The sequence below is a fragment of the Stegodyphus dumicola genome, chromosome 5 (genome assembly GCF_044657685.1).
Source record: "Stegodyphus dumicola isolate Sdum_Otavi_A_Nest chromosome 5, ASM4465768v1".
Taxonomy (NCBI): Eukaryota; Metazoa; Arthropoda; class Arachnida; order Araneae; family Eresidae; genus Stegodyphus; species Stegodyphus dumicola.
This window is the reverse complement of record NC_140772.1, coordinates 160,016,102-160,036,892: the sequence shown is the minus strand read 5'-3', so window position 1 is coordinate 160,036,892 and position 20,791 is coordinate 160,016,102.

The window sequence follows — 20,791 nt, the reverse complement described above, 5'->3', positions numbered from 1 at the left end:
CATTAGATTTTCTCTCACAAGGAGCTTTACGAAGAGGTTCTTGATATCGTACTGCAGATATTTAATCTGCTTACTTTGACTTGCTTATTAGCTAGCTTTTATATTGCTCAAAAATTTAATCTGAAACAATGGAAATTGTAGTATAGGTTAGTAATGTAATTAAAGGATATTTCAAATTCTATTTTGTTAAAATCTGATGTTTTTTTATCTGAATCCAAGTGGGTCATATAACAAATTTTTATCTCTGCAGATAATTAAAAAGAAAAGTGTGCAAATGATTTCCTGTTCGAAGCTTAAATTGATAGTCTTGTCATATTTCCTTGAGAAAAAGATAAGTCGCTTTTCTCAAAATTAAACTTTCTTCCGGCTTCGCAGTTTTTAAAATTCTTTTATATACAACAAACTAAATTATTTTCTCTTAATTATTTCTCTAAGCCAATATGAAAGTTATTTTTTTTTTAAAGTTATGTAGAATTCTTTGAACTTTATAACTAACTTTTAGAAAACCCTGCGGTTTTTCGGATGTCGAACTGAGAAAAACCTGTTTAAGGAAAATTGCTATTTTGGGCGCATTTCCTTAGGCGGATTGCTTAGAATTAAAATCGTAATATATGGCAGTTGGATTAATTATTTAAAATTACACATTTTTAAAAAAAAAATAGGTAAACAGTTTTAGAAATGTTGATTTTTAATTCAGAACTTATCTATTGAAATGTTTCATCATATGTATTTGAAATAAAAATTATTGCAGCTTTATGACTTCTTTTTTTTTTCTATTCATTTCGCACTTCGCCTTGTAATTATACAATAAATAAAAATTTCCACTAGTCTTCAACTGCCAGTCTTACGTACGTTTTGTAAATAACTTAATGCTAAAAGATTATGGACAACCTTGTTAATAATGTGTAAGACCTCGTTTGTCATGAATAGCTTAAATGCATTGTAGCGGGATCTAGGTGTTAGCTATAGCCAATCCTTGCTTGTTACAATTTTTCTGCAATTCAATCTTATTAGATTCCGGGATTTGATGTTTTGCTAAGAAGTAATTTGCAGAAATTCACCGAGACTTAAATTCAAAGATCCTGAAGTAGATGATATAGAACTCAGATAATCCGGTGAGGAAACACTTTTTGATTAAATAACGCTTCTCGGGGAATGTGGAATCCTTAAAACATATAAATCCAATTTTTTGTTACGCATTCTGATAATACTACTTAAAACTCTGCTCCCAAATAGTACACTAAAATTCATAACGGATACTCATGGTAGGCTTGGTATATCACTAAAGAGTCACAATAGTCGTAAACAAAACTATTGTAACAAGAACATATGGCATCCTGAAATCAATACCTTACCCTATCATAGCCTTGCATAGAAAGAAAATCATATAGGTTAGTAATGTAATTAAAGGATATTTCAAATTCTATTTTGTTAAAATCTGATGTTTTTTTATCTGAATCCAAGTGGGTCATATAACAAATTTTTATCTCTGCAGATAATTAAAAAGAAAAAGTGTGCAAATGATTTCCTTTTCGAAGCTTAAATTGATAGTCTTGTGGAATTGTCAAGTGGAAGACCTTAAAGCTTAGTTTTCAGATGTTCATCGGCTGTCGGCCATCGAATCTAAAAATAATATGCATCCCTTTTACATTCGTTCAGTCGGCATCAGTTTGAGTAGTTTCTTCTGATCCTTCGCATCAGTGATTTAGGTCATTAGGCATTCGTTTTTTATTTGTTGAGAGCTATTATTTTCATAAATTGCATGCTCGAAATAAATCTTTATATAGCTGCTCTTGAGAAATCAACCATGTTATTTCAGCGACCGAATGACTCAGAATTCCTACGTCAGAGAGAATCAACAGTTAGTTAATGTCATTCCATTTACATAGTGCTTTCAACTGTATCATATTTTGAGTGAGTCTCAGGTATTCACTTTGAAGGATCTAGTTCTTTTTGCTTTCATAAAATGTAACTAAATCTACCTAAGTATTGATCCTTGCGAATTCTCGCTCAAGTTTGCAGATAGACACAACTAGGGAACGTGTGTAGAAGACTCTTTTATTGAACACAATATAATTAACAGATGTTTACTATCACCGTCCATTTGCGGTGTGAATTTAAAAGATACGTAATATTAAATTAAAGATAAGAGTAGTACAAGACTACGCAATTCAGTTTAATCTAATAATTTGACTCAGAACCTACACCGGCAGGATAATAATTCATCAGCAAGAATGCATAGTCAATATTTAAGATTAACTGCTGGAAGAAATAGCAACATGCTCTCACGAAATCACGCTCTTTAACTAAACCTCTTAGTTACTTCAGTTAAATGCTCTCACGTTCACCCTAACTAATTTACATCCTGGCAAGGAAACGCAAGAGAAATCAGAAAGGACAGGAGAAGCTATCAAATTAAAATAACCGTTAGAAAAATAATATTTTTCGAACTTAATTAAAGCTTTCTTTTATTTTCTGTATATTCCACTTTGTTCAAAGAGGTATAGATTACACTTACTATACCCGTATTCCTAAGGCTATAGCCATTCAGTTTATGTGCACAGGTATATTTCAGAAAGAGATAGATAAATAATGGGTTATCAATAAATGATAGGAAGCATTTACTGACGTAATAGTTTAAGTGTACTCAAACACGAACCTCTTTTCTGAAAACACAAATTTTAATTTTAATTTTGTTCAAAAAGGAATCGAGAGTGTGTGGGTTCTCTTTAGTAGCATACACTCTACACTCTACATAGAAAACGAAGTAGCGAATAATCGCTATGCTTTTGAGAGTAAATACTGTAGAGGAAGGTTTTAAATAATATTTTTATTTAAACTAAATTAAAACAGATGCGCACTTGGTGCTCGCAAATCATTACCACTTGTGGCTAAAGTAAATTTAACAGAAAATAAGAATGTAACAAATACTAATAAATTAAGATATCTAACGACTGTAACCTTAGCTTAACTGGATGCGAAATCGGCTGCACACAGCAAAGCCGAACCCAGAAATATCACTATAAACTAAAAGGTGTCTAACACCGACTAGAAAGCTAATTTCAAACACGTAGCATAAACTCGGAACTAAGTCCGCTACTACTCATGAACTCTTGAAACACAGCTTATATACTGCTTATTAAAGACGTTTAGATTAGCATCTACGTCATAAAATATTTACATTCCCGCAGGAAACTGAAATCAGGAGAGAAAAGAAAGGAAAACTAAAATTAATTAGTTAGAATAAAATAAAGATTACTAGAATTTTACGCTTTGCACTTACATTGTTTTGGTAGGTCTATTACATCCTTATTATTAGCATTTAGAAATAAAAAACTTAAATTTACTTTTGAAGTTTCACCAAATTATTCCAGAAGTCGGAGTAATTCAAACTGTAAACTAAGTCAATCGGCTCAAAAGTTTGAGATTATTTCAGATGATTTTATTTAATAAATGATTTCTAATTGAGATGTTTCATAAAGAAAAGATATATATTTTGTTTGGAGCAGCAGATAGAAAGTCTGCCATAAGTAGTAGACGATACTTAGAAGCGCTGTTAACCTCTAGCAGAGTTGACATAAAAAAGACTTATATTATTATAAGAAAACTTTTTAATATCAGTATTCAGTTGTGTCATCAACTAGCGTGCCATCAGTGTCAGTACAGACCTATAATACAGAGATGCATTTTCACACGATTGTGTTCACAGCTCAGGAGGAATAGCAGTAAGCTCCTGAGTATTTACATCAAGCTTCAGGTCCTGTTAGGTGTTGATGTAGACGGAATAAATTCATCCTTTAAATACTTCTCCACACGAAGAAGCCTGGAGGAGTGAGGTCAGGAGAGCGGGAATAAATTCATCCTTTAAATACTTCTCCACACGAAGAAGCCTGGAAGAGTGAGGTCAGGAGAGCGGGCCAGTCATTCAGTTTGCCCACGAAATCCAATATGTCCGGGGAATGCCTAGTCTAGATAATTCTATATTCTTGTGGCATACTGAGAAGGTACTCTATCCTGCTGCCATCACATTTGATTAAAGTGGTCTTGCTGTTGGAGTAAAGGTTAAATAGTGTTCCTAATGAGCTCTACGTAATTCTTACCATTAATGCCCTCTTCAAAGAAGAAAGGACCAAGATACTTTGCTATGTAAGCCCTTCCCAGATCATGACGCAAAGACTATCAATAGGGTGACAGTTCCACCGAAGTGTTCATCTTGACCTTTCTTTTAACTGACTGAAGTAAGTCACAAAAAAAAAAAAAAAAAAAAAAAAAAAAAAAAAAAAAACACTTGGAACTAAAACTTTGATAGTTTTATATTCATTCCATGTATTTCTTACCATGCATAAATGAATTTAAAAAAAGTCTTTTGAAATCGTTTCAAAAATTTTGAATAACCTTGTGTTTTCACTGTGTTAATGTTTATAACCTTGTGTGTTTGTAAAACAATTCTAAATTTGTAGCAGTTAATTGCAGCGGTAGCTGCAAAAAAATATTATTATATCTGAAGCAATTATTCGTTAATAAGCAATTTTCATTTCTTAATCCTATTTATATTTGTTTATGAAACATACTATGTATAATAGATATTGAACGAAAATTAATCCCTTCACAGTCTTACATATATATATATATATATATATATATATATATATATGTATATGTAATGTTTTCAGTTATTCCAACACATCGTGGGCGAATGGTGAAGCTATTCCATTACACGTTCTGGTAGATGATTGAAGCACGGAGAGAAATGACGACTTAGGACTTTTAACAGCAAGCATATCTTTATTTTATTTTAGAGCAGTATTCAGTAATTGAATTATTAGATACGACTGTCTTTAATACGTTATAACATTCTAACAAAGAAAGAGGAGCATAGCGGAGGAGTTAGCAGAACGAAGGCGAGAAGGCATCTGTATAGGAGAACTTATGACGCAGCATTATAATATTAAGGTTATGTAACAGAGTAGCTTCTGAAAAATGTAGAAAAACTTATGACGCAGCATTTATATGAGGAGGTTATGTAATAGGCGCGAATGTTCTAGCAGATACTGGGTTAGGGGACGATCCTGAATTGCAGAAAAGTAATTAAAGGTTGCTGGTTCGCAAAGAGCAAAGCCATCGTATTTTTTTTTTTTTTTTTTTTTTTTTATATTTTACATTTCCCCCCCCCCGTCAAAAAGAGAGGCCGGGGTGAGAAAAGCATTAGTACAGGAGTGAAGCAAAAGTATGAGAAAAGACATGAAAACATCCAGAACATAGCGTACAAGCTTTAACTATGGCCTATCATAGTTCATGACTTTCTCATATAAAATTTTGACTTTATAGCATATGAAATTTTGAACATTAAAACAATGAGTTATAAATAAATATACAATATATGACTAATTTTAAGACTATAACATAATAAATATGGAATACTGATAAATAAATAAGTTATAATTACAAAAGTCCCCAATTTTGTTAAAAATGTCCATTTTTTTTTTTTTTTTTTTTTTTGAATGTCCTTTTCATAAAAAGAGTTCGAATAGAACGAAAATATCTGGTAAAATCTCTAAATGCCAGATAGTCCACAAATATGATGCATGTTGATAGTTCACAAATATGATGCATTTTTTCCTCTCATCGTAGGCAGTTAAAGATTGACATATTTTACACTTCAATACAAAATATTATAATTATTCAAAAAACAATTCAATATAGATAATACAATTATACACTAGAACATGAACACTTTGACTGTAAAACTACGGCATGTCCTCGCCAACAGTCAGCGTGATTACTCGCTGATGGTTGGGGGGTGCTAGGTACAAATATCGAAAAACCTCCGTTGCCTAATACAAGGTAACTGGTTTTTGGCATTGTACATAACCTCAAAGTGGTTTTAGAAAAATAAAAGATCATATAGAATCAAAAGTATAAGACAGATAACTTGTATAATCAAGTTAAAGTCTTTTTTATAATGTTGTAAATTAGAAACAAATATTATCCTACAATAAGAAGAAAATTTTTGCTACAAAATAATTCAAATTATGTGAAAGATATAAAAGGTTAAGATCGGGAGAATAATTTGTCACAGTCGGGAAAATAAGTTATCATAGTTAGGGATTAACTCTAAATCAGGTATTAAAGGTCATAATCAGGAAAATGTTTAAAAGAGAATTTTTAAAAAATTAATTTTAATTTTGAACAGAGATAGGAATTCTACTATTTCTGACAGTTAACTTAAACTCACTTGCTGGATTAAAAGGTCTTAATCTAGTTGAATGAACAATTTCTGATTTCTTTTTAGTTAAAGGATTAGGTTTATCTATTTCATAAGTAACTTCAGAATATTGTTTTAAAATTTTATAAGGTCCTGAGAATGGAGGAGATAATTTACGTGTATTAGAGTATTGAAATTCCTCATACATTACTAAATCACCAATTTTAAAATTACTAGGTTTAAAATGAATATCACATCTTTCTTTATTTACATTATGATAATCATCAGATCTCTTTTGAGCTATTTTTCTGGCTTCTCCTATTGACGGATACAATTCTTGATTTTGAATTAAGGAATCATAAGGTAATTTTCCATACATTAAATATGATGGAGGGAATTTTGTTACAGAATGAGGGGTATTATTATACTCTTCAGTTACTTGGGGTAATAATTTTGTCCATGCTGTATTACCTTGATAAGAATTTAGTTTACATTTTAATCTAGTTATAATAGTTTGATTTTACCATTAGTTTCGGGTCTATTTGCAGTAGTTAGCAATTGTTTTACATTATGATTCCTTAGAAAGTGCTTAAATTTTGAAGATGTAAAAGCAGCGTTCCTATCTTATGATAAAATTAGAGCCCCATTAACAAATTTACTTAAGAAAGATACTCCTTATAATTGGACTGATGAATGTCAAAAAGCTTTTAAAAAATTAAAAGATGCATTGATTTCTAGACCTATTTTAACTTTGTTTAATTCTAAATATCCCTGTCATGTATTTGTTAATGCGTCCAAAGAAGCTGTTGGTGCTGTTTTAAAACAAGAACATCCTGATGGTAGTTTACATCCAATTGCTTTTCATTCTAGAAAATTAAGACCTTATGAACAAAATTATGCCATTACTGAGCTGGAATGTTTATCTATTATTGATGCAATTGATAAATTTTATTATTATTTACATGGTAACCATTTTACTGTACATACTGATCATGCTGCTTTGGATTGGCTTAAAAATATAAAACTGCCTCGACTGCCCAGTTCTTTAAATACTACGCAATGAAAATTCTTCTTCAATATGGATCTAAGCACGCATCTACAGTGTTCTGCTCCGGATTTTCCTTTTTCTTTTATTATGACAATTAAGCCGGTAGGATAGTTTCCTGCAGCCTGAAACCTCAATGGAAAATTTAATTCAGCTCTTCAAATGATCGTTTTGTGATAAATCCAAGATAATGTGAAAGAAGTGAATCATCAAGTTTGTTTTTTCAGTGTTTAAAAAAAAATAACAGATCATTCTTCTGCTGTGGTGTTTTGCAAGTGCTTCAAAAAATAATCACGCGCAGTGGTTACAGATTGAAAGTAATCTCTCGATAAACTGAGAAGTTCGAATGCCTAGTGAAAAAGAAATCATCAGTGAATTACCGTTTAGGAATTAAGCATTACAGCGGGTTCAAGGTCGATCCGAGTTAGTGTTTGCAAGTATGTGCGACAGAAAATTATTTGCACTTCCGCTTTTTCAACAGCTCAAAAATTATTACATTCGTGTGAATCTAGTTATTTAATAGAACTAAATTGTTTAATGTGCTTCGGATTCTATAGTTTTCATTTCAACTTTGGTTAAAATTTCTGCAATTTGTTTTGAGAAAATCTGAAATTCTTGTTCATTAATTTTTTCTAATTTTTCATAATTATGTGTGAGCAAATTAAGTAATTAATTTTTAATTAAGCTATTTAATTTAGCTATTTTTAATTAAGCTATTTAAATTATTCATAGGGAGGATATTAAGAATATTAAGATAAGTTTTTATGTTTTTGAAATTTTGTTGAGAATTTTGAATACGAATTTTATAATTATTCTAAAAATGAAGTAGGTGTAAAAAATAAGTGAAATTATTACAGATATGTAATAGGAAATTATGGTTAATGCATGTTAAAATTTATGGGTTATTGTGTGTTAAGTATAGTATGATGAGGGTGTACTGGTTCCTTCAACAGAGGCCTGTAATTACCTCTGTACAGTTGTTCCCCTCACCCTCTTCAAGTAAGATAACGTTAGAGGCTCTCATTTTATGAATGCATGTAAATTTTTTATATTATTATTATTATTATATTTTTTTATTATGGAATGTATTAATGCAGTTCTCAAAGGCCAGTTACCTTAATGCAAGGAACGGAGGCCTTTTCAAGTAACTGTCTAGGCACCCTGGGCCACTAGTGCAGAGAACACACTGGTTAGCTCAAGAGGACAGCCCTATTGATGGATATGTTTGTTTAGAAGTATTGCGAGGCTTCCAGTTTGGTAAAATCTGGAATTGTAAATGAAAGATGATAACGGTGAAACCATAATTTCAGAAGCTTACTCCTATTATTATATGGTATTAAAATATAATTTATCAATATGAAAATTAATATCATAAATATTTATGTGCATTACATTTAATTATAAGTAATGATTATGTCAAAGTTTATTTTGTGATATTCTGTAATAACAAGAACCTTCCCTGAAGAATTATGATTATGTGAACTCTCAAACAAAAAGACTTTTGGACCGAAATGCTGAAAAATTCAATAGGACTCTAAAAATCAAAAATTTATTTTTAAAAAAATTGATATTTATAAATTATACTTTACAGGACACAAATTTTATGATTTATTTATTTATTTTTTTTAACATTTGCTAGTGCTTTAACTCTTTCTCTTTAAAAAGGCTTCTCTGTCGCTACGCCTTTTTCTTTTTGAAGGGGGGAATATGTAAGATAAAAATGTATGAATCAGAATTATAATATAACTATAAACATTAATTCTTCCTCTCTATTCTAAAATCGTAATAACTTATCTTCATTGCGTCATTCAAATTAATCATGCGATCTTATGTAACCGTTAATACCAGATGCCTCTTGACGACCAATCACCGAATTGTAAACCAAAACTTTTCTCTTCGCGTGCTTCCATCTTTCATAACTACGCACTTCAGCTTTGCTCTTTACTCTGCTAAAATGTAATTTCGCTGGCTTGCTTTCTATCTTAACAATATATAAAAATGTAAATCTTGTGTGGAAAGGCACGACTAGTGCCAAGTGATCTGTGGCCACATATGTCAATTGGAAATAAAAATGGAATTAAAATCGCTTCTACTGCCAAGTTTTATTTACGAAGTCAACACATTAGCTTACGACGCAATCAATTACTTCCTCTTCAATATAGGATAACTACGCATCTACAGTGCTCCGTCTTTTCCTTTGCTCTTATTATGACATATATATATATGAAGAAGATGAAGATTTAATTCGTAGTAGATAACTTTACATTAGAGGAAAGCTTGATTCGGGAGTGCACCAATTCACTTTTTATGTATCTGACAAAACTGCTGCACAGGTGACTGGAAATTGGCGCGTAGTAGACGTCCAGATAGAACTTTGGTAGAAGTACGACCAGCTTTAGTAGTTAAACATAATTTATTTTTGAAAGACGATATTTTTAGCACATATTTTCTTATTTGGTAGAAAACTAGGGGTGCTAAATGCGACCCACGATTTTAAATACGTAATTAGATCTTACATAAGGGAGAATTGCGAGCAGAGGCTAAGCAACACTTTGCTAGCAGGCAGGCAAAGTGACTAAAGAAGATGCGTAGTTAGTTGAGGTACTATTTATAAGCTTGGAAAGTCTTTGTTTTAAGCCTGAGCTGGGAATGAGAAAAAGATTTGGAATTGCCGTTAATGCAAAGAAATATGCATGGTGCGATATGGAGCCGTGAATAGGGAATGTGTGCATTTAGAATTATGAATATAAAAGACCACTTTAAATAAGTTTAATTTGGTAGTAACATTTTCTTCTACTTTTATATCTTACATACATATAGCTATCAAATAATTCAAATGTCTTTCTATTTTACCAGACAACAGCAATGTCCTTACACCTCTGTCTGTGTTCTTAGAAATTAATCAGTAACGTGATTAAGAAAACCCAGTGCCGACTAGATTTAAATTTAGTAACTGATAGTGACTCCTGCTGTTTGTGGATTTCAGTTACCTTCTTCCATTTCTGCATAACAATTTATCCATTTTGCCGTAGAAAGCTGTTCAGAAAGGCCTATATTTTAGGCTTAGAGTGTTTAGACATATCAAATAAATAAATGAATATATATTTAAAATATTATAGTAAGGCAACGGAATTCATTTTATTTCAGAACTGGTCAATTTATTGATACATCTTATTTACTAAATAAACCGAATCCACTGTTGTAGAAATATTCAAATATCTTTTGTAATGTTCCTGGAAATACAACAAATGAATGAAAAATTAGCGTACGTTTAAGATATTTGCGTAACTCATTTTTACATCCTCAAATAGTGTCGAAATGAAGCTTAAAGGTTCGTCTGTTGATATCTATTACTGATGTCTAAAGAAACGTACCCTGTACATCTTCTTCAAGAAAATAAATAGCTCGTCCCTTGAGGCTCTTCTTTCGGTAGTGTTTATGCAAACGGATGAAAGAGTGTAACCCGGATATATTTATTTCCTCGAAGTGACGACTTCTTTCTGTTGTTATGTTTTCTTTTTCATTTCGAAGATACATTTGGAGACAGACAGTGATCCATCTAATAGCACAATTTTTCTGTTCAGTGAGTATTGCGTTGATTCCTGAGTGCAGATCCGTCGTTGTTGGGATAGTAATGAAAGAATGAAAGTTCAGCATTCCATTTCTGTCCTCTCGCCTTAATTATTGCCTGATTATATTACTGCCCTTAAATTAATTTCCTAGGATACCAAATGCAGCCAATTAAAATTATTAGTGTAGATGAAATATGAGTTATTCGTAACAGTAAGTAAATAGAAAAATATTTCTAATTGTTTGATCCCCTATTTTTATCATCTCAATGTTAGTTAAGCTTATGCCTTTTTCATGAAAGATTGAAATTATAAGCCAGCAAGAGTGGTACTTAATGCATCAAATGGGAGTTTTTAAAAGAGTAAAATGTTAAAATTGTTTTGCAGATTACCAACAGACCTGCTTACAGATATTCAACTCCGTTTAATAAAGTTCTTGAAGTGTTATTATTATGAATTTTATTATAGAAAATTATATAAGCAGTTTCTTTTCTTCTGCAAAGCCTGTTGTGTAATATAAAGATAAAATTTATATTATATCAATTGATCGTCCAGTTTGATAGTCATTTAAAGAAATCAAAGGAATAATAATTTCTTTAGTATGTAAGTTCATGTTTACAGAAAATACACCATATAGCCAGCTAACATATTCTTTCTTAAAACTTCTTTTACAGATCTAATTCCATTCAAACATTCAAGGTCATTCAGATGAAAATGCTGAAAACTGATATGCTTTATTATAGAGAATTTCATGCATTTGCAGGTGAACTGATTACTAAGCATTTAAATATAAATTTCAAATTAGGTAGAAAAGCAGTTTTAGTTATGTATAGATTTCGCATAAAACACTGTTGATTTCAGGGCGATCAGACACGGGTCCCTTTTCTTGAAAAGCAAAAGCAAATTTACCTCCGTTTGGTTTAGTGATATATTTCAGATATTATGCTCTACAGAAATTAGCTACAAAGAAAGGAGAAACCAATGCGAATAACGTAAATTTAATGTGGAGAAATTATATCTTGTGCAATAATGATGACACGAATTGCAGTCTTAAATGGGAGGGGGTGGTTGGCAACGGCCTTGAAACGCCTATTGTCAAGTAACAGACTATAGTCGAATTTCGTCACATGAGCCAAAATTTATAGGAAGACTTTGCTTTTGAATATCCTATTTCAAATATTTAATCATCACTTAAGCTTTTATGTTATATTAATTTCGTGTGCAGCAGAGACTTCTGTTATTATACGAGGTATGTAGATTATTCGGCTGAAGATTTAATACAAGGTTTGTTTCATATGCTGTGTCGTCCGAATACCTTTCGGAATCATTAAACTTAAGTAAACTTTCAGCATTGATTCGCTGATTATTAGCAGCGATAGTTGAAGACTACCCCAGACAATACTGTAAAACCTCTCTCAGTTCAGATTTATAAAATAGATACTGTCGTAGTCTCTCTTATTGATTACTGTTATTTGTGCTCAAATCTTTAAATATACATGTGTTTAACTACGACAAAAGGTAATAAAGTTACAAATTCACTGTAACAGATGTTATCTGTTTCTTAAGGATTAGACAGAAATATTATGGTACCATTCATACCAATGGTAAGTAAAAAATACCATTAATACCATGATAAGTATGAATAATACAATGTTACTGCAAAGCAGTAAACTATTTGCAAGAAGAGTGAATTCAGCGAAAATATTAAAAGATTCGTTCGAAATATACACATGTTTTGCTTGTTTACTGAGATCAAATTTAAATACCTAATTTCAATTTGTGTGCATAAACCAACATAAAGTCCAACATAAAAAATAATTCAAAACATCATGGTGTAGCTAGAAATCAGTTTTCCAAACAAGACAGAAATTAATTTACACACGGGAACATTTTTATACGTTTTATTTCCTTTTTCAATAAATGCTGTACACGGAAAATGTGGATAGAGAATTATTCTTCGCAGTCAAGAACGCGGATTTTCTTGTAAAGAACTGGTTCAAAATCGCTTTCGCCATTTGAAGATGCTAATTTGCACTGCTTCAGAGTTGATTTTACTTTTGGAGATACTTTGTAGTCGATGATCAGTTTTTTGCGAGGATGGTTGCCTGATTATCTGCTTGTATATATCCCGGTAGCACTTACATTGGAAATTTTAAGTTCTTTTAAAACTGGTATCGATTGCAAGAAATTGGCTTTCACTTTGCTTCAACGTTGAAGTCCTTCAAAGGTGTTACGTTCAGTCATAGATTTAGGTCCTTTTTGGCCATCCGTAAGATCTCTTATGTAATTTATAATGGCACTGTCATTTACGGGATTGTCCTTTTACTCACATTACGCATTCTGAAGAAGTTTTTTCTATAGATCCCATTGCAACAAATCGCTCCAAAAAGGCACACGCAAAAGAAGGAATCGAAAAAAAACGGGTTTGAATGTCAAAAGAAAATTGTGTATTATCTAGACACTATTTATATCTCGTTAAAAATGACTTTGTATATAAAAAATCATCTATTTAAAAAAATATTTAAAATTTAGTAAAGAAATACATCATTTCAATGATTATTCAGTATGACTAAATGAAATTAGCTTCAATCTGAGTTAAAAAGCGTATAAACATATTGCTTTTATTTAACTAGTGAGAAGTATATGTATTTTCCATTGAAATCAACAATAGATGGAAAGAAGAGAATGAAGATATAAATCCGAAGTCACAGCATAATCTGAAGTACGCCACTGCTGAAAAGGTTACCCATTTAATAATTTATTAGCAATTGTTGCCACTTCTGTGCTACACATATAAGCTACAAATTAAATATCATCTGCTCATGTCTATTGCGGTATGAAATATTCTGTAAAATATCTGATGTGGACGCTAAACGACTTCCTTATACGGCCTATTAAATTGCATATTTTTTACTCCACATCATTTAAACATATTTCCTCGAAATTCATAAGAGATATATTTTTCATTCAAACATTTTCATTTCAATTTCATTTCAGTTCTGATTGCGCGGCAAGGAAAAATAGAAACTCAATGCATTTGATTAAATTCTGTAAAATACACAAAAACCTAAAATTCCAAATACAGTTAAAAAATCATATATATATATATATAAGGGAAGACAATGTTTTCACAATTTCGAGTATCATGTAATATCACAATATCAGGGAGGATAATTTTCTACAAGGGGGGCAATTTTCCCAAGTAAGTAAATAAAACTCACACTTAGATGCCAATTTCTTACAGAACTCTAATTAGAAATTTGAATAACTTAAACTCATCTTTCTAAAAAACTCTTTTTGTCGCAATTTTTACTTGAGAAAAAAAAACATACTTTCGCATTTATTAATTATTGTTAATTGATAGGGGATTAGATTGTTCCTTTGAAAAGTCAACTAATGCTTGGTCATTGACGCTAATTGCTTAGTTTGTTAGTTGCATTTTCACATTAATTATACCCTTTTAATATTTCCATTTTAAATATGCTAATTAATTACTTCATTTCAATAGAATTCTAACTACTTTTCTCGAAAAAGATAATACAATAAATAATATACTAGAATATATATTATATATGTAGAATATTTTTTCCAATAGCAGATTCTGAGCAGTTACAGTGCAATACAGTCCGTTAATCTATACAAGGCCAGATATGGTGGTCTTTTTATTATGGAGGCACGTAATAGGTGGGCCACCATCGCCTCCTATTGAAGGGACGGACAGTTACAACCATTCCTTCTCCGGAATTCGAACCCAGGCCCTTTGGTATCGCAATCAGGCTTCACTAACCACTATACCGTCTGGGCGCCTATATATACATTATTATATATATGTTACTATATATACATTATATATATATATACACGTTTGGTGCGGCTGATTGCAAAGAAAAGAATGATACACAATTGTACATGTTATAACAGTCCCATATACACAATTTCAACGTTCTACAGCTACTCGTTTCTGAGTTATGCGAGATACGTACATGCGTACATACGTACAGACATCATTATAACTTCGTACAAGAAGTAAAATATAGGAGTTTTACACATTTAAGAATAAACAAGGGTTAAATATATAGGAGTTATATAAAATGTTATAGGGCAATGAATCTTTTTAATTTTGTTTCAAGAACTTTTGATGAGTTGTCCATTAAATAGCATAAAATAAGAGAAACAATGTTGGAGAAAGCAAAAAGAAAAAAAAGTTTTGTTTCGACAATATCTCCTTTTAAAACTTAGTTTAAGAGTTAATGGCTATCATCTATAAGTTATTTAAGAATGATACATGTGGCAAGTTCAGAGCTTCTGTTATCTGACACCTTTTGTACAGAGTTTTGGCTAGGAGTCAAAATAAGGATATATTTGAAGCAACTTTTGTGCTTTTAATTTTGGATTCTTCTAAGCATTTAAAATTACATTAAATGTATTTAAATACATTAGGGAATGGTGTTGGTGTATTTAATTATGGCAAAGCACACGAGGGCTATCTGACTAAAGGGAGGGATGCCTTTCGTGGAGGACTTTCTAAGGGAAACTGGCTCGTATACACGTTACACATGGGGAAAACCATGAAAACGCCCATGCAGCCAGCCCGTTCGCGGGATTCGAACCTCAGACCGAACTACCAGTGTTCAGCGTTTTTACCGCTCGGCCGCTGGTGGGCCCATTAGGGAATGTAGACAAAAGTAATAATAATAGAAAACACATAGCTCAAGACAATTATAGTAACTCGCATATAATATTCCCGCATTCTCTTTCTCCTAATCAATGCACTTGTATTTAAATGCATTAAGTATGTTTATTGTTAACAAATTACTTAATTTACCTAAAATAATTTCGAAATATTATGTTTTGACGAAGAAGCAATGGAACATTCAAAATTCAATAAAGGTTTTACCTCAAAATTCATTGTTTTTCAAATAGGAATTATTTTTCAACACGTGCGTTTTTGTAAGACGTACGTACCAAGTATTTCATGATGTCTTAAATTTATGATAAAATAATAATATTTTCATTACAATTGATGGAGAATTATAAGCACTTCTTTGTTGCAATTAATTAATTGTGCAATTAAGAAATTTTGAATAATTAAAATGCTTGTGAAGTTAAGAAGGTTACTTAAAGTCCTATGTTTACTAAACAGACCTAGGGTAAAAATGTGTGAAGTTTGCCAGGCTAGACTATGACAATTTTGCTAATTTTTGAAGTAAACTATGCTCTATGTGGAAGCATATCACCTGAAAAACTGGGTACTTAACAATAATTTTCCCCTCTTCCGTTTTGGTTAATTTACGGAGTAACGGCAAGCTAAGTAACATATGAAATATCTTTTCTAGTTTGGGGGAAGTGAAAATTTCCCTGTGAAGAAAATAAATACTTTCTTTTATTTGCCATATTTTTACGTAGCATTTTTATGAAGCATGTTTTATAAACTCATTCTGTTTAATATCATAACTAATGGAAGCTATTTGAGAAGCAGCTTTACGTAAAGGCTTTGAAATAATATTATTGTCACTTTTTGTGAAATCTAGAAATAAAGACAGATTTTATAAACAGCTATCAGAAAAGAAAGCGTAACCTGAAAAAAAATATTTTCGTAGATATTAAAATAATTGCTAACAGTCTTGTAACAACCAAGAGCCCCAATCTTATGGGTACAATGAAAACCAGGCATAAATCTTCCAAAAATAAATTCTTGAACAACTTATTACATTCTCTGACAATGGCTTGTTATGCACTGATTAAATCAAACAAACCTACTTGAAGATTTTGCCCCAAAAATTATAAATAAATATATTACGATAAAAGAAATAGACAAATCCATCTACTGCCTAGCATTGAGTTCATTCATCCAACATTTCGTACAAAGCCATCCAGAAAGTGTTTGATGAATCAGACTTCTTTGAAACTTTCATATATCGATAAAATATCGCTTTTTGCTAGTCAGTGATTTAAGTTCTAATCCGCATTTTCTTTTAACTACGAATGTAAAGTAACGTTTAGTACGAACTGGTCAATACATGATTTGTTTGATCATTGATTCAGCATTTTATTTCAGAGATGACATTGTGGGCTTGGTTTTTTTGTCTTCTTTTACACTTTTATTAAACTAATCTGTATTAATTAGAGCATAGTAGTATCTGACAAAAAAAATCTCGAAGTTTTCTAATATAATTGTTTTTGTAGTGGCTGTTAGCCGGAGATTGTCGTACAGTGAACTTTCCGATCCCCATTGATGTTTATAAACGTCATATTTGATAATGTGTTGAAGAAAAAAAGCTTGAAGCCACATCTTTTGTGTACCATGCATATAGAACGTTTTCAAGCTGTTTCTGGGTATGATACGTTTACATGTTTTGTTTCCAACAAGAACAACAACAACAAAAAAATGAATAATGACCTGAAAATACAGTAAACGCGTTTCTAGGAATACTGAAAATTAACAACATAGATTGTAAAACTGTATTCTGCAACAGAATCTTTAAAATATATACGTGTCGTAGTGATCATTCGGAATTATTCACACAATGATGTTTCCAAATGGCTTTTCATCTCTGTATGTCTCAGAACATAAAGAAGATATGATTTTAGTATCCAGGTTACCGTAAAATAGTATTCCACTACTCTTGTGATACAAAAAATATTTGTTTTTCGAAACTAATGTTGGGTCTGGAAATACTTGTTTTTTTGTATTAAAATCTCCTCCGCGTTTTCGAGCTTCAGGATATCGTAAATAAACACGCTCTTTCTATTTTCTGGTCTTATAAAGGTGACTCACATTTCTCTTCTTTTATTTACGACATGCTTAAATAACTGATTTATATACTTTATATCTGGTGGATGATTTTGCTGTTCCTTTTTTCTACTGCATTTCATTTTAAACGTAATATCTTATTTCATGTCAGTCGTATAAATTTTGCTTTTGTGGAAATATTTGGGAAAGTGATTTAGAACAAGGAATAACTATCATATTTTCGCTCTAAACTTAAGAACGATGGCAAGGATATTTATGCTGCATTTCATGTAACATGAAATTTACTAATAAAACTATTTATACATATAAGGTTAAGAAATGCATTCTTTTAGGGTTTTGTGCTATATGTGTGCTAAATCAAAAACAAAATAGTCTTCTTTTCTTCCTGCAGATCCTTCATATTTTATATTTCTTCCAAATTTAAAGCTAATTCGTAAACAAATTTAAAAATTCATATCTTCTATAGACTTCGATATTCGTTTGAATTTTCTCAAAATCCCTTTTTCAAGTGGAGTTATTTAAAATATTTTCCGTGCTAAGCAGATTAATTTAATGTTTGACTTAAACCTGCAGATTTTTCGTTCTCTTTAGACGACAATGTCTAGACGCATGGTTACAAAATGATATGCATAAACTACATTGGTAGTTGCGTTTCTTGCATAAAAGTAACTGCAGAAGAGGCCTTTCTTCTCCCTGGATATCAGTATGGTCCTGAAAATTTTTAAATCCATGCAACTGTAAGATTATTATACTAATTAACTAGGTATTAGATCGTTTTTATTAATGCTAATTATTTATTAGCCTATTATTAGTTCTTAAATACATTTAAATATATTATTAATTTAAGCTTAAATTAGTCAATTACCTTTGCTTAAATACATTTAAATTAATTATTTTAGTGCATTTAAGTTGAGACTCTAGATCCTAGAGATAGTGATCTTCTAATAAACGTATGCCAGCTCTATTTACATATATTTATCTCGGCTTTGCAATTCTTGCAATTATCTCTTAATCGATTGCTTTAAACGTACTCACCGTAAAGGTAGTTTACCCTACTTTTTATTGCCTATGTAGACCTGGACTACTTTATCAACATTTAAATTTAGATATCTCTTACTGATGAAATTACACCCCCAGATATAGTGGTTATTTATAGCACACATTCTGACATTTTCTGTTAAAGGTCAGTTTATGAAAAAGATCTGTTTAAACTTTCGCGAAGCTCGTTCATGCTATACAGCGATAAATCGCTATTTGTCTAGTAGGGTTGTCGGATTCAGATTCAAACTCAGCCCAGTTATAACTTTACTAGTGGCACCTGAATTGGATACAAACGATGTCGCAAAATCAACCAACATTTAGTTTGCATCCCATTCTCAAATTCTTTAATTTCCTTCTGCACCAGGAAGTCCAGTCGAAGACTTCGTTTTATCATCGACACCGTGTGCGCATCATTGAAACCGACCATCACTTTCGATGACAGAAGTTCGGTATTGACGTTCTTGGAACACTTGGAAATGCATTTTTTAATATACCCTATTACAGAATTACCGAAGGTCACTATAGCAAACTCTGGGCTTCTAGGACAGTCCCATAGCTGATACAAAGGCAACGGGCAATTTTATTAAGAAAAGCAGGCACCGAAATCTATCAGTACACTAGGGGTGTTTAAAACCATTCTTTTGAAAGAGTTTCCTGTGAGGAAAGATAAGGCGAAATTAGAAGCGGAATGATTTGACCTTCTCCAGAATTCAAATCCTTGACTCATAGCTACGGCAGCTGGCATTGATAAACACAGTACCGATCAGAATGGAACTAGATGATGGAAATACGGATGACAATGAATGTGTTAACGATGAAACTAAGCACGTTAAGCAAATCTCTAGCATAGAACTGAAGCTACATGGAATTAAGTACCTATCATCTAATTTCAGTTTGACACGATGACCAGCCTGATTGTCGCTGTTGTTGCTGCAGTTCTGTTCACTGAATTCTGTACGCTGTGTATCTCAAACCCGCAAATTTAGTCATGTTTATGACAGATGTGCAATGACTAAGATTTTGTTATTTGCTTTCCTTCGTGGTATGTTAATATTAATAGTTGGCAGTGTATTATAGCAAGAAAATCATTGGAGCTTCAGTTGGAAGACGATGAAGTCCCAACCATTCGAAGTTGACGGAGTCAGGTTGGCTCATGCCTAAAGTTATGACCGAAGGTTTCGAACCTTATGGTATCTGCAAAGAATTTGTGTTTTCTGCAGTAAAGATAACGTAGAGAAGAAGTATAAATTTCACTGCGCATTTCAACGAGTGTTATATAAATATTAAGAATTATAAATAACAAAAGTTGAGAGAAGAATAATAGAAATATTGCATTCCACAAATATTTTAATGAATGTTAGTTGCATACGCAAGGGCAAAATTATTCATCATTTTACTGATAGATAAACTGTGGCAGAAGATTTCTGATTTGCCCCTGAAAACGTGGTTAGCCATCGTTGTTGACTTTTATGGATTTTGTGGACGCATTATAGGAAAGCGAGTTATGATACGAGTAACCAGCCATTGCCAGGTGTAGTTTGATGCTATGGAAATATCGATAGTGCTATAACAACGGTTCTCTCTTTTACTCTTTGTTAATCGTTTCTATTACACTGTGCTAAGTAACCAAGGCTATCTGAGGTATATTTTATGTTTAACTTTATTTCGCAAGGGGCTTTTAGTTATGTACCCGTTGTTGTGTCCATTATCAATCACAAACATAGGTAGACACAAGAAGTTGTCGCTTTATCATTTGCATCTCAGAAATAATTTGTACAGTCTGGAGCAGTATGATATTCATCCAGGAACAAAGGTTTCTTTGGATTCTTAGAAAGGCTTTGACTTACCATTTTCATCTGTCTTGAGATTGCATGGGATATATTAATTACATGTTCAATAGATAAATTACATTTCATGTTACTGCCTATATTGCCCGACGATTTTATATCTTGGCACAATAATTCAGATAATATTCATCAATCAGCTAAAGACGTGACAAAGTGTGAACAATTTTTCCTTCTTCCACGGAATTGCAAGACTTATATCCATTGAAAGTCATTTTGAATATACTAGAACGTGAAAGTTTATACATAGGACGGAACCAGCATTAATTTTAGATAAATACCTCGCGTCATCTCTCCGAAGAAAAATGAGGGTATGTACTTCAGATCAATATC